At 45.1% G+C, this 14,636-nt stretch overlaps 1 long non-coding RNA gene across 1 annotated transcript in view; it reads right to left on the bottom strand.

The window, feature by feature from the left end:
• LOC115635297 overlaps positions 1-14,636 on the bottom strand; it is a 28,232-nt gene that overhangs the window by 13,208 nt on the left and 388 nt on the right. Inside the window, exon 2 of the long non-coding RNA XR_003996557.1 lies at positions 14,293-14,375. This is a non-coding gene — a long non-coding RNA (uncharacterized LOC115635297). The remainder of the gene's footprint in view (positions 1-14,292; positions 14,376-14,636) is intronic.

The raw sequence follows: 14,636 nt of genomic DNA, 5'->3' as shown, positions 1-14,636 counted from the left end.
GTTCTTTCTCTTCTGTCAGATGCTCTCCATCTTGTGACAGCCTGCAATCCTATCCGCTGTGCCTTGTGCCAAGTCCTGGTGACAGCCCTTCCAGCTCCCCAGCCAGGACTTTGGAACAACCAGGGAAGAGGCTGGCCCTGATAATCTGTTTATACTAGCCTACTGCATGCTAGGAGTGCTGCAGCTGCTAGCTTGCACCTCAGTGCTTTGATGTGTGTTCCCAACAGCCTCCCGGTAAACACCTCTGCTTTGGACTCCTCAGTTCATCGTTTTTCCTCTGTTCCATCTTTTAGATTGTAATCTCTTCAGAGAGGGGACTGGCTCCATGGTGTGTGTCTTGTATGGCACCAAGTACATCACCAAATAAATAAGCTCTAAATAAATGACAACAACAACCTTGAACACAACCCAAAGCAGGCCTAGGGCCTTGCATTCCACCTGACTCTAAGGAGCTACATCCCCTGGGTTATCATTTAGAAAGGTGTGGCACATTTTGCTACAGAGACGACCCCTCTGAAGGACCCCTCTGAAGGATAGACAGTGACCTGGCTTGTCAGCTTGGCTGTTGGCATCTGCTGTGGAGGTAGGATGACCAGACATCCCATTATTATTGGGACTGTCCCAATATTAGCGGCTTTGTCTTTACAGGATCCTATTATTTGCCACCCTGTCCTGATTTTTCACACTTGCTGTCTGGTCACCCTATGTGGGGATGGCCTACTGATCCAGGTGGATGGTCAGCACTTCACAACACATGTAAAAAGCTCATGGCATCGTCATCAGAACTACAGGCACAGTGTGGACCATGCAAACTGGCCTTTTGGGGCAGGAGTGAAAAAGAGGCACACTGAGTACAAACCTATTCATGCCATCTGAATGAACATTGTGATATTCCTCAGCTGGCTGTGAGAACTGCGATTGCCAGAGGCAAGGATTAATACAATCTATCTTGGCTGATGAGACAGCTTCTTCTCTAAAAGAAAGTCCATTGATACAATACAGAAAGGCTGGAGGTGGACTACCATCACATGGTATCATTTAAGCAGAGTCCAGCCTAGCGGTGAAAGGTCTTTGAATGTTGTCCTGTGAGGAACACGGTTGAAATCCTGTGAGCTTTGAAATGGATGGCTCAGTAAGAGAAGGGGAGACTCATCCAGCCCAGCATTAGCCACCTGGCAGTGGATGATTGCTCAATACATACAAATGGTAGCAGAGAACAGCCACATAGTGGATAGCCTAAGCCCTGGTCTACGCTATGAGCTTAGGTCAAATTTAGCAGCGTTAGATCGATTTAACCCTGCACCTGTCCACATGACGAAGCCATTTTTGTCGACTTAAAGGGCTCTTAAAATGGATTTCTATACTCTTCCCCGATAAGGGGATTAGTGCTGAAAGCAACCATGCTGGGTCAAATTTGGGGTAGTGTGGATGCAATTCGATGGTATTGGCCTCCGGTGGCTATCCCAGAATGCTCCATTGTCACCGCTCTGGACAGCACTCTCAACTCAGATGCACTGGCCAGGTAGACAGGAAAAGCCCCGCGAACTTTTGAATTTCATTTCCTGTTTGCCCAGTGTTGCGAGCTAATCAGCACAGGTGACCATGGAGTCCCAGAATCGCAAAAGAGCTCCAGCATGGGCTGAACAAGAGGTACAGGATCTGATCCCTGTAAGAGGAGACGAATCCGCGCTATCCGAACTCCATTCCAAAAGACAAAATGCCAGAATATAAAAAAATGTCCAAGGACATGAAGGACAGAGGTTATAACAGGGACCCGCAGCAGTGCCCCATGAAGCCTACCAAAGAACCAGAGAGGCAAACGGCCACTCCAGGTCAGAGCCCCAGACATGCCGCTTCTATGATGAGCTGCATGCCATTCTAGGGGGTGTCTCTACAACTACCCCATTCCTGTGCTTCCTTTCTCCCCTGCTCCTCAGGCTACCTTTGCAGTTATCCCCCCATTTGTGTGATGAATTAATAAAGAATACATGAATTTGAAATAACAATGACTCTGCAAGAGGAGATCAAAGGGGAGAGGGGAGGGCGGTTGACTTATATGGAAGTAGAGTGAACCAAGAGGGCGGGTTTTCATCAAGGAGAAACAAACAGAACTTTCACACCATAGCCTGGCCAGTCATGAAACTGGTTTTCAAAGCTTCTCTTATGCACAGTGTGCCCTGCTGTGCTCTTCTAACCGCCCTGGTGTCTGACTGTGCGTAATCAGTGGCCAGACGATTTGCCTCAACCTCCCACTCCGCCACAAATGGCTCCCCCTTACTCTCACAGATATTGTGGAGCAGACAGCAAGCAGTAATAACGATGGGAATATTGGCAGGTTTCAGAGTAGCAGCACTGTTAGTTTGTATCAGCAAAAAGAACAGGAGAACTTGTGGCACCTTAGAGCCTAACAAATTTATTTGAGCATAAGCTTTCGTGGGCTACAGCCCACTTCATCGGATGCATAGAATGCAATGCCCCTTTGCCATGTACATTGGCCAAACTGGACAGTCTTTATGCCAAAAAAATAAACGGACACAAATCTGACATCAGGAATCATAACATTCAAAAACTAGTAGAACACTTCAACCTCTCTAATCACTCAGTGACAGACATTAAGGTGGCAATTTTGCAACAGAAAAGCCTCAAAAACAGACTCCAACGAGAAGCTGCTGAACTTGAATTAATATGCAAATTAGATACCATTAACGTAGGTTTGAACAGAGACTGGGAATGGCTTGGTTGTTACACTATGCAGTGACCCCAACCTTTTTGTCTGGTGGGCGCCAGATGAAGGACCGTAGTGGCAGTTGAGCATCAGCCGAAATGCCACCGAATTTCAGCAGCATTTTGGCAGCGACACCTCTCAATGACGTCGCTTGTCGGCGGCAAGCGGCGTCATTGAGAGGCATCACCGCTGAAATGCTGCCGAATTCTGCCGGACGCTTGACCGCCGGCCAGGATGCGGGTGCATTTAGATGGCCCCTCGGGAGCCATGGCGCCTGCAGGCACCGCGTTGGGGACCCCTGCACTAATTGAATCTATTTCCCCATGTTAAAGTATCCTCACACCTTCATGTCAACTATCCAAAATGGGCCATCTTGATTATCACTTGAAAAGTTTTTCTCTCTTGCTGATAATAGCTTGTCTTAATTAATTAGTCTCTCACAGTTGGTATGGGTACTTCCACCTTTTCATGTTCTCTGTATGTGTAAATATCTTCTTACTGTATGTTCCATTCTATGCATCAGATGAAGTGGGCTGTAGCCCACGAAAGCTTATGCTCAAATAAATTTTTTTGTCTCTAAGGTGCCACAAGTACTCCTGTTCTTTTTGATGGAAATATTGGTTTTGCTGAGGTCTAACCAAGTCAGTAAACTGCACCAGCAAGCTTTTAAAAGTCCAAAGGCACATTCTACCACCATTATGCACTTGCTCAGCCTATAGTTGAACAGCTCTTGATTAACGTCCAGGCTTCATGAGCCATGGGGGCAAGTAGACTGGGGTAGGTACGACCGCACTGTGCTGCCGACTGGGAGAGCAGCATGAGGCAGAAGCCCCCAGATGGCATGATATTCCAGGCAGGACTGAATCTCCATTAGACAAAACTTAAAGAAGAGAATGACTTGGAGTCATTCCCATTTTTGTCCAGGCACCCCCAACCGACCTAACGGAGGTCAGCCAGGAGCACCCGCAGGATGACAACTAGCAGTTGTATTGCACTGTCTGCCATCCGCAAAGCAAGGGGATGCTGCTGTGTAGCCTCTGCCAGCAGCACTCAGGAGACATATGATGACAGTGAGCTGAGCAGGCTCCATGCTTGCCATGGTATGTTGTCTGCACGGGTAACCCAGGCAAGAAATGATTTTTTGCCATTGCTTTCATGGAGGGACGGAGGGAAGGGGGCCTGATGATATGTACCCAGAACCACCTGCGACAATGTTTTTGCCCCATCAGGCATTGGAAGCTCAATCCAGAATTCCAATGGGTGGTGGAGACTGCGGGAACTATAGGATAGCTACCACAGTGCAACGATCCAAAAGTCGACACTAGCTTTGGTACTGTGGACACACACCGTTGACTTAATGTGCTTAGTGGGGACAGGGCCGGTGCAACCATTTAGGCAAACTAGGCGGCCGCCTAGGGCGCCTAGTGGTTGGGGGCACCTGAAAGTCCCCTCAGGAGAGGAGGTGGAGTGGAGGTGAGCTGGGTGGGGGGGTCGCGCGGGGAAGGCTGCCCGCAGTAATGGGGGGGGAGCAGAGGGCAACAGCTCCCCGCCCCAGCTTACCTCCACTCTGCCTCCTCCGCTGAGCACACAGCCCAGCTCTAAGTCTCCTCCAATCAGCGCCACAAGTCTGGGCGGGGAGGAGAATTAGAGCAGCGCTAGCGTGCTCAGTGGAGGAGGCGGAGCCGAGGTGAGCTGGGGCAGGCTACCCAGGCAGGGTTAGCTTCTGCGGGGGGCAGTCTCCCCAGGCAGGGTTAGCTGCCGTGGCGGGGGGTGGTGGGAAGAGGTGGGAAGTCTCCCCAGGCAGGGTTAGCTGCTGTGGCTGAGGGAGGGGAGTCTCCCCGGGTAGGGTTAGCTGCCGTGTCGGGGGGGGGAAGTCTCCCCAGGTAGGGTTAGCTGCCATGGGCAGACAGGGGGAGTCTCCCTGGGTGGGGTTAGGTGCCGTGGGGGGACGGGGGAGAGAGGGGTTAGCTGTCGCGGTAGGGGGGGTAGCTGCTGCCGGAGGGTTCCCCGGGTAGGGGGCTGAGTTAGCTGCCGTGGGGGGGGCGGGGTTAGCTGGGTGGGGGGTGCAAGGTGGAAGTTTCGCCTAGGGCGCAAAACTTCCTTGCACCAACCCTGAGTGGGGACACACACAATCGACTGAATCAAATCAATTTCTAAAAAATCGACTTCTATTAAATTGACCTAATTTCGTAGTGTAGACATACCCTTAGAAACCTGACTGTGAGAAAGTTAAACATTTGTATGTCATATCCCTCCAGAAATTGAAAGACTAGTTCTGTGAAGTGCTTTGACTTCCAGGGAACTGAGCTGTAAACAACAGCACACAATCTAGGATTGGAACAGTGTAACATTTCTGACATGTAGAAATCTTCCACACAGACAGTGCCAGGCAAGAAGCTTGTCAAAGAGACATCTGCAGCTGTTCCCTTTTCAGGCTGTTTACTCTGCGGAAGGATTTACTATCTGTGCAGAAAAACAAAACGCACACACTAGAAATCAGTATCTGTCAGAGGAAGGATGGTCCCAAGGCTAAACAGGACTGGCAAGCAGGAGATTTGGATTCTGTTCCTTATTCTGCTACAGGGTCTCTCTGTGACCAAGAGGAAGTCACTTAACTGCTCTGCGTCTCACTTTCCCCATCTTCATAAATGGGGATAACATTGCTACTTCAGAGGCGCTAGGAGGGTTAGTTTGTTCATGATTCTATAGTGCTTTGAGATCCTGGACAGCAGTGCTAACGCAGAACAAAATAGCATGCAATTCCTCACCATTTCTAAAGCTTTGAGAGCAGATCAGGCCAGTCTCTTTTATGCATGGAAGCAGCAGGAGTAGAGAGCCTCTCACCAACACCTGGAAAATTGTTCAAAGAGCCAGTTCACATTGTGTTCATCTCTGGTTCAAACCCTAGAGGTGTTCACATTATAAAGGCCTGACCCTTATCTTCTGATCTGTCATGAGCTACCCTGGAAGGTATGTTGGAAACATGTGGCTCGAGAGAGAACGAGATTAATTTTATCCAGGGATTAACTAAAACTTCCTATCCAAGAATCCCCAGACTTTGTGATCTTTAAATTCTGATATGAATTTTGAAGCTTGAGTCCATCTCAGTATTTAAAAGGGTGCAGGCTGGGAGGCCTCAAAAGAAAATCTACCCTGGCAGTTTTGCTTTCAAGTCTAGGTAGCTTATTTATATGGTATGTTTCCACCATGCAATAAATTCTTCAAAACTTTTGTTTTCTTAGGGCTTGTCTTTGTGCACTGTGACAGCTACGCTGCTGTAGCACTTTAGCGAAGATGCTCCTGCACTGAGAGAGCTTCTCTTGTCAGCATAGGTGCTGACTCCATGGGTGATCCAGGACTGGAGCACCCACAGAGAAAATGTTAGGTGCTGAGTACCCACCAGCAGCTCCCCCATTACCCCCCCCAGCGCCTCCTGCCTGCCGCAATCAGCTGTTTCACTGCAAGCAGGCAGGAGGCTCTGGGGAGAGAGGGGAGGAGGAAGGGAACGGAACAGGGTAGGAAGAAGCAGTAATTATGCTGACAGGAGCAGCTCTCCCCTCGACTTGGCTCTGTCTACACAGGAGGTGGGGGTTAAATCAGTATAACTACGTCGCTCAGGGGTGTAGATTTTTCATACCCTGGAATGATGTAGTTATACTGATATAGGTCTGAAGTGTAGACCTGACCTTAGTCACAAGCAGTAACACCAAACCCATGTGAAGGAATAAAGTGGAAGGAAAAGGAAAGAAGGAATTGTATATTGCACGTAGGAATGAGAGAGTATGAGCCCTGCCTACAATCATGTGTATTACAGCCAGGAACAATGTGAGCTTTCCCACACAGCCCTGCCAACATAGCTCAGTCGTAACTTGCAACAACCTAAATGCTATTCCAATATCAGTCTTCTCCTCAACAGAGATTCCCAAGTGTCATAGATGCACGCTGTGATGAGTGGGTGATCACATTCATTTTAGTTATGACTTAATGCACAGCTAAAGAACAGAGGTGCAGGAGCTCATTACCTATCACTTTGCTTGTTAGATGTATTTTGCATCAATTACAGAGACAACAATTGCACCTCTCAACAAAATTAAGCAGATTGATTGTTGTTTAATAGATTCCATGTGAATGGGAATTTCAAAATCCTATTCCCACCCACTTATATTTAAACTTGGTGGGGCCTATCTTTAGAGCGGAGACCACCACCTCATTGCATATAGTCTGCTCAACAACCAGCAGATGGTAACAGCTTCATACCATGCTGGAAATCATTCTGTAACCCAGACAACACTGGGTATCTGAAAGGTTCAAAGTGCTTAAATTATACCTGCTTCACTGCAAGAATGCTGTTCTGGGTTGATTGGGGTTTGTTATTTTGGAAAGTATGGAGGGAAACTTTCAACAATTGCAATAGAAAAGAAATAAGTGAAATCCACAGCTGCTTCAAAGCACAAAATGTGAGGAAAATGGCATTTTCTCTGAAGAGGCGCTTGTGCAAATAATTCTGAGACATTCTGGTTGGGCTTGTGTTCCCAACTCCCTTGAGTCTGGGGCTTGTCTACACAGGGACATTCAGGAAAATTAATCCTAATTAACTAAAGGTGTGACTGTAAAGTGGATTAGTTAAACTGCATTACACCATGTGGATACTCCCATTCAGTCTTAAAATGGCCTTAGTTCGGTTCAGTACAGTAAGTCCTCGCCTAACGTTGTAGTTATGTTCTTGAAAAATGTGACTTTAAGCAAAACAACATTAAGCGAATCCAATTTCCCCATTAGGTTCCAGGGAAATTTTTTCACCAGACAAAAGACTATTTTATATATTATACACACACACACACATAGTATAAGTTTTAAACAAACAATTTAATACTCTGCACAGCAATGCTGATTGTGAAGCTGGTTGAGGTGGTGAAGTCAGAGGGTGGGATATTTCCCAGGGAATGCCTTACTGCTAAATGATGAACTAGAACAGCTGAGCCTCCAGGGTTAACACACGGTTGTTAATGTAGCCTCACACTCTACAAGGCAGCACAAATGGAGGGAGCGGAAACAGCATGACAGACAGAGACAGAGACACACACCCTGTGTGAGAGAGAGCGAGATGTGCATTGCCCCTTTAAGTACGCTGACCCCACTTTCAGGACCTTGCCTTTTTAAGTAGATCAGCAAGTTGAGACAGCAGTTGCTAGGAACAAGCTCCCTCTGTCCTGAGCCCTGTTGTGTCCCCCACACTCTATGGAGATGGGGTAAGTGGGGGGCAGGAGCTGGTGGGGGGAGAGGGGCACTCTGACATTAGTCCTCCTCTTCCCCTGCCCTGCACAGCAAGCAGGATGCTCCCAGGAATAGCACATGGCTGTGGGGGGGGAGGGACAGCTGAACTGCCAGTAATTGATTGCCTGCTGGGATGTTGTCGCACAGGGAATTTAGGGGAGAAGGGAGCTAATAGCAGGGCTGCCAGTTCACCTTGGTTCAAAGCCCCCACCAGCTAGCTCCAATGGGCTGCTCTTTCTGCAAGCAGTGGACAAAGCAGGCTGTCAAACAATGTTATAGGGGAGCACTGCATAACTTTAAACAAGCATGTTCTCTAATTGATCAGCAACCTAATAACAAAACAACGTTAACCAGGACGACTTTAATGAGAACTTACTGTATAGGGTTTGTCTACATGAACATTTAGTTCACAACAACCTGGGGTATGAATCTACCCCACACTAGTCTGCCACGGACTAACTATCTGTGTGGAATCTGCTAATGTGCTTTTCCAGTTTCTAACCAGCAGACCAAATTTGGTGATGAATCCTGGTCACGTGCCACCTGAGGCATGTTGCGCATAGACTAAGAAGAAGAAGAAGAACGTGCTTTGATCTTGTGCTGTTTCAAAGAGGCCGGGGGGCAGGGGGAAGGAAGGTAGATTCATACCCCAGCTTGCCACAAACTATTTGTTCAAATAGAGACGTCCTTAGCTCAAAAGTGGATTAAGAAACACCGAATTAAGGCCACTTTAATTCTGAATGAGAGCATTCACACAACAGTTTAATGCAGTTTAACTAACCCACTTTAAATTCACATCTTTAGTTAATTCAGATTAACTTTCCTGAAATGTCCGCATGTAGACAAGCCCTTGAATGCAAAGGAGATAAAAAAAATCTCAAGCACAGCTCAGTCAAAGCCCAAGAGTTTCATGTCACATTTCACATAATCTTAATGCACAACCACAAATTGCCCCAGATGGGTCATACAAAACTGGTCTCTGGTTTGCTCAAAAGATGCGTGAGCCTTAATCTACTATCCCTGTCCATGGGGTGAATGCCGAATTTGTAACAAAACACTAAAGCAGGAGAGGTTTGCAAACATTTCTTTAAAGCTCAGTAAGGTTTTTGTGTTAAAAAGTTAGGATTCAGGGCACAGATGAATCTACAGGGGTTGTGGTCCAGAACCAGTGTAATATGTAGGATTTAATCCCGTTTGGACAAAACACTGAATTACTGTAAGATAAATACCACCATCAGTTACTCTGGTGTATAACTGTGTTGACTTATATAGGAGCAGAATCTGATCCTACAAAGGATCTAGTGTCAAATTAGGGTCCCACTGAAGTCAGTGTTTTTCCCAGAGCACGGTAGATATGTTGTGAACACCACATTCTGAATTCAACCACCTTTCATTGACTATCGCCATGTTCAGTTCCCTCATTTTAATCATCCCATTGTAGTTATTTACACCGCAATACTAATCTAGCCATTTCTGATTTGTTATTTCTCTTAATTTTGCTGTCATTATTCAGCCCTAAAATATCTTGTTTTTGTTTTTATTGCCCTGTAATGAGTCACTGGCTTATTTAATTTAATTTCATCATAACTGTTATCTTTTCATTCTAGTTTTTTTCCACTTGGTTACTCATAAGACCACAAGATATAAACAGGACGCAGTTGCTTGGATCACTTCTGCATATTTTTTTCAGTATAGCACCAAATCACGGAAATTCATTCCATAATCTTCATTTTCCCGAGAACTGGATTTATTTTTTTTTAAATAGAAAAACAAGGGGGGTTATTTGTTTATGAAAAGTATGTGCTTTTCACCAGAAATTTTGAGATTTAACTGAAAACTGGGTTGGCCAAAAACTAGTTTTCAGTCACAAATTTTGGTGTTTTTGTTTGAAAATTTGTCATGGAACACCCTTTCCCCTCCCCCATTTTCCAGTTAGTTCTATCTCCAGCCCCTTCGCATTTGCTGGGGGTCTTGAGAGATGAGGGTCTCTCTCACTGGACCTCTGCTGTTTCTTGTTTCAAACAAGCCAGGAATTCCAGCAGGAGCAGCCTCTCATGATATCTTGGCACTTCCCCTTAAAGAGCCAGATGAAACTCGGAACCTACTAGTCTTTTTTTCCCCCCAAACACCAGAAAGGTTTGGTTAAAGTTTAATTCAAGTTCTGGAGGGGAAGAGTGTGATGTATTTAGATAGTTCCTTAATTTATGCTTTTGTTTACAGTGTACTGCACCTTTAAATGTCTGAAGACTCTGCTGTCTGCTAAGTTGGGGAGTCATTTTGTGTTCAGTTCAGTGCAGCGCAGCCTACCACAGTGGACAGACGGACGGACAGACAGACACTATTTTCATAAGTAAAGAGGTGTGAACAAATAGCTTTCCATGGACCAAACCAAAAAATAAAAATAAAATTCATTTCAGTTCAAACTGAAACTGTTTTTTTTCATCAAAAAGAAGAGGAGTACTTGTGGCACCTTAGAGACTAACAAATTTATTTGTCTCTAAGGTGCCACAAGTACTCCTGTTCTTTTTGCGGATACAGACTAACACGGCTGCGACTCTGAAACCTGTTTTTTTTCCCTGTTTTTCTCATTGCAACACAAAACTGAAAAAAGAAAATTAGTTTCAAGAGAAATTTAGTTCAACTCCAAATTAATATTATTTTTTTCAGATTTTTTAGTTTGGGGTAATTTTTTGGATTTTTTTTCAGCTTCTTCATTTGTTTGGTTTTAAAACTAGATGTTTTGAAACCAAAATTCAAAATATTTAGTTATTTTTTGGGGAGGCGGGAGATCTGGTTTTTTTCCCCCATCTTTTCACCAAATTTAACCCAAATTTGTGAATAGTTTTGGTGGCCTGAAAAAATCATTTTTCACCAAATTTACTGTTTGCCAAATTTTTTTTGCCCAGTTCCACTTATAAGGCATTTATTTCTATTCTTTCTGTTTTTGTTGTTCCCTTCTTCTAAACAAGGACTGTGCTGACTGAATGTGTCTGTTTCCTTTGTGTGAGAGAGAAAATTGAATAGTTCAGGGAAGCTTGTATGTTTCATGAGCCAATTTGGCAATTGTTACAAATGGTCTGTCTAAAGGAACATTTATTTTGTGTCAAGCTGGGGTATAAATCTACCCTGCACTAGCCTGCTGCATTCTACCTGTCTGTGTGGACCCTGCTGGTATCCACTGAAAGTACCCTAGGGTGCAGTGACTAGGCTTGACAGAATTACAATTTTTTTTGTTTTAATAATTTCTATTTTTTTAAATTTTCACAGCTGCAGGAAACTATCGGGAGGTCAGACAATGGGGGGCGGGGTGTCAGAGAATAATTATTCAATGACAGGTGTTCAGAGTCAAAAAGTAAAAGCTTTATAACCATTAAAACACAAGCCGTGAACAGCGCATGTCAAAATATACCTTAAATCAAACTCTCATTTCAAGTTCTCAAGCAGCCTTTTTTTAATTTTATTTTTTTAAACTTTGTCCATCTGTAAATTTCAGTTTTCACCGATGGAAATATTATTAGGTGGTTTGTGTCTGTATGGAGAAATCGATGTTCATTGGCATTTATCATAGAAACCGAACACTTCCAGGCCTACCTTTGATCTAGTGCATTAATATGCACTAGAGAACTTCTAGCGCAGGGCAGTACCGTCCCGATGGATACTGCTTGCAGGGCACAATAGTGTGGAGTAGATTTACATCCCAGCTTGCTGTGCACTAACTTTTGGTACAGACAAGCACTTAGAGGCAACCTGTGTGGTATGTAAATGTGAGGTGGAGATGAAGGCTCTTTGCCTATATGCAGTTCTGACATGAAACAAAGACTAAAGAATCTTCCATACTGACATGAATTGCAAAACCTGAAGAGTATCTGCAATGAATCTGCATTAGACCAGAACTATTTAGGGTGACCAGATGTCCCGATTTTATAGGGACAGTCCTGATTTTTGGGTCTTTTTCTTATATAGACTCCTATTACCTCCCATCCCCTGTCCTGATTTTTCACACTTGCTGTCTGGTCACCCTAGAACTACTGATACTCGCTACCACAGAACTGCTAAAGAATGTTGCCTTTGCCAAGGAGTGTTCAGTAGGCTGGCTATGCTGAACAGAGGTCCTTGGAAAGGTTTGCACTGGTAACCTGGGAGCAGCCATTTAGAATGCGGAGTTCTGAGCACTAGGATTATACCTAGGTGCTGCTGGGAATGGTGTTAATGTGATGACCCTTTGAGTCAGCAGAGAGTCAATCCCCATGCATGGCGATAGGAGGCACTGTGGTGCTGGGAATGCCATCTTGAGAATGGGATGCAAAACTGAACTCCTGACCAGTGAGGTCATTTAAAAATCCTGTGGCTCCTTTTGCAAGAGTTAATGTCTGTACTGAAGTCAGATTCCAGACTGGGTAATTCCACTCTGCCTTTCTAAAATTCCCCTACTAGTTTCAAACAGATGCAATGTTCTTCACTTCCCCCACTGAAAGACTGCTGTGTTCTGTTGACCATTTGCTGTGTTTCACTCCAGAAGTAGCTGCAATCTAGTGGAACGAATGACAACACTTGGGGCAATCAATAAAATCCACGAAGTACTTTGGACTCTGTTAGGTGGAAGGTGCCAACCATGTGTAAAGACTGTTACACATTATCACATGGTGCAGCATTCCACGGTAAAAGGCTAACCAACGTTAGAAGGGGAGATGGAGCTTCTATAATAGCCTGTAAATATGGGCCAGTGGATAGGTCCGCTGATGAGGAGGCAGAGGTCCTGGGTTCTGTTTCCGGCTCTGGCACTGATATGCCATGTGATCTTGGGCAAGTCACTTAAAACCCGATCCAGCACTCAGTGGATGTCTTTCCTTTGACTTCTGTGGGAGTTGGCTTGGGCCGTTAACCACTGTGCCTTAGTTTCTCCATTTCTAAAATGGGCATAAAGACACATACCCAGCTAAGTGTCATTACTATGTATCATAATGGTCAGTTTCAAAGAGAGATGTGTTCAAATTTCTCTTTTCTTTCAACACATCTAAACCAACAGACCAGCACATTGATCAATCACTTTTTATCGGATTCAGTGCCAGGCAACTGGGAGTATTGGAGTAAAAAGAAATAAAGCCAGCCACAGCACAGAGAAGCACGATCAATGAGAGAGAGAGCTGTAGCTGGGTCTTCACTCAAGTGCAGAAGAGTGAATGTAAAATCAATTACTTTAGGAGAAACAATTTACTGAAAATAATATTTTTTATTGAGTACCAGCCAATTCAGTCCTTGGTCTTAGTGCCACTTGCCATGAGTTACTACTGCAATGTGGTCCCCTGTCTGTTGAGACTAAACCAGCTCCTTTCATACAGAACACCAAAACGGCCCTCAGCTGGTAACAAAACCAGCTGATTCTTCTGCACGGATACACACAGAATTTCCAATCTATTCTAACAGTAACATCCTGAATGTATAGCATCTTGTATTCTGAAACATCCCCAAGGGCTTTTATAAATTAAGCAAGCTCAGATACAAAATATGGGCCAGATTCTATCACTACATTAGGTTACTAATGATGATGTGTGAAACGGCAACAATGTGCTCAGCATTGTGTAATACACACCGCTGTAAATCCAGCGTTCTGAATTTACACCAACGTAATTGAATGCAGAATTTGACCCTCCATACACTGAACCACAACTGAAATGCAGCCACCTCTGGGATAGAACACTGCAGCTGCTCAGCAGCAAACAGCAAAACTAACTGAAGAATACAAATGAATAAAGTTCCTGGGGAGTATTATTAAGCACAGCCTTGAAAATGAGCAATGACATAAAATTCAATGGGGGGGGGGAAAGATGATCCTCTGGGAGAAATGCTTTGCTCTTTCTGCCATTCATAGACCTTTTGAGACTCAGTAACGCTCACAGAGTAAAAGAATCCCAGTGAAGCTTTTTTTGGTCTCCGTTCAAGTTCTAACAAAATCTGTTTACTGAACTTGTTGACCCCTTTCCTGGAATCTGCCCTGAGTTTCCCAGAACTTTGTATCATGTGGCTCTTTGGTCATTAATAACTGAATATGACACAGCAGTTTAGACACACAGCAGCCGCCCTTCACGTTAAAGCAGGCGCCAGGACAGAGCACAGCGCACATAAACATTTCAGCTGGGGCTGCAGGACCCAGTCTTGGAGCAGTGCTTCCGTGAAGTAGCAGCAAGCAAAAAGGGCAAAGGCAGGAAGTGAATCATCAGAATACAGTACAGCGCGCAGAACATGATCAAAAAGGTCTGCCTCTAGCTGACGTTCGGTGAGAACAAGTACAGTACCGACATGTGGCTTGAGGTTCCATTCCGGCTTCTAGATTCAGATCCCACTGTTGTTTACACTGAAAACCTCCCTTGCTAGCCAGCTGTGGATTAAAAAGCACAAGTTCAGTATTAACATGGGGCAGTGAATTGGAGGACCTCTGAACACAGGGCTGCTCTGCTCTATCCACCCACACATTTATGTGTATAGCCTTCCTGGCTTTTGACTGGAAATCTTTGGCTTTTAACCTGGAAGCCTCTCCAACGCTTCTTCTCCCCCTCTGGCCTGTTTCAGCACTTACTGAGTGTCTCTGGCTTCTTCCCTGCCACTCCCCCAGCCCTCTCGCCTCCCTCTAGCACACTCC

The sequence above is a fragment of the Gopherus evgoodei genome, chromosome 14 (genome assembly GCF_007399415.2).
Source record: "Gopherus evgoodei ecotype Sinaloan lineage chromosome 14, rGopEvg1_v1.p, whole genome shotgun sequence".
Lineage (NCBI taxonomy): Eukaryota > Metazoa > Chordata > Testudines > Testudinidae > Gopherus > Gopherus evgoodei.
This window is presented reverse-complemented; position numbering and strand designations above follow the sequence as displayed.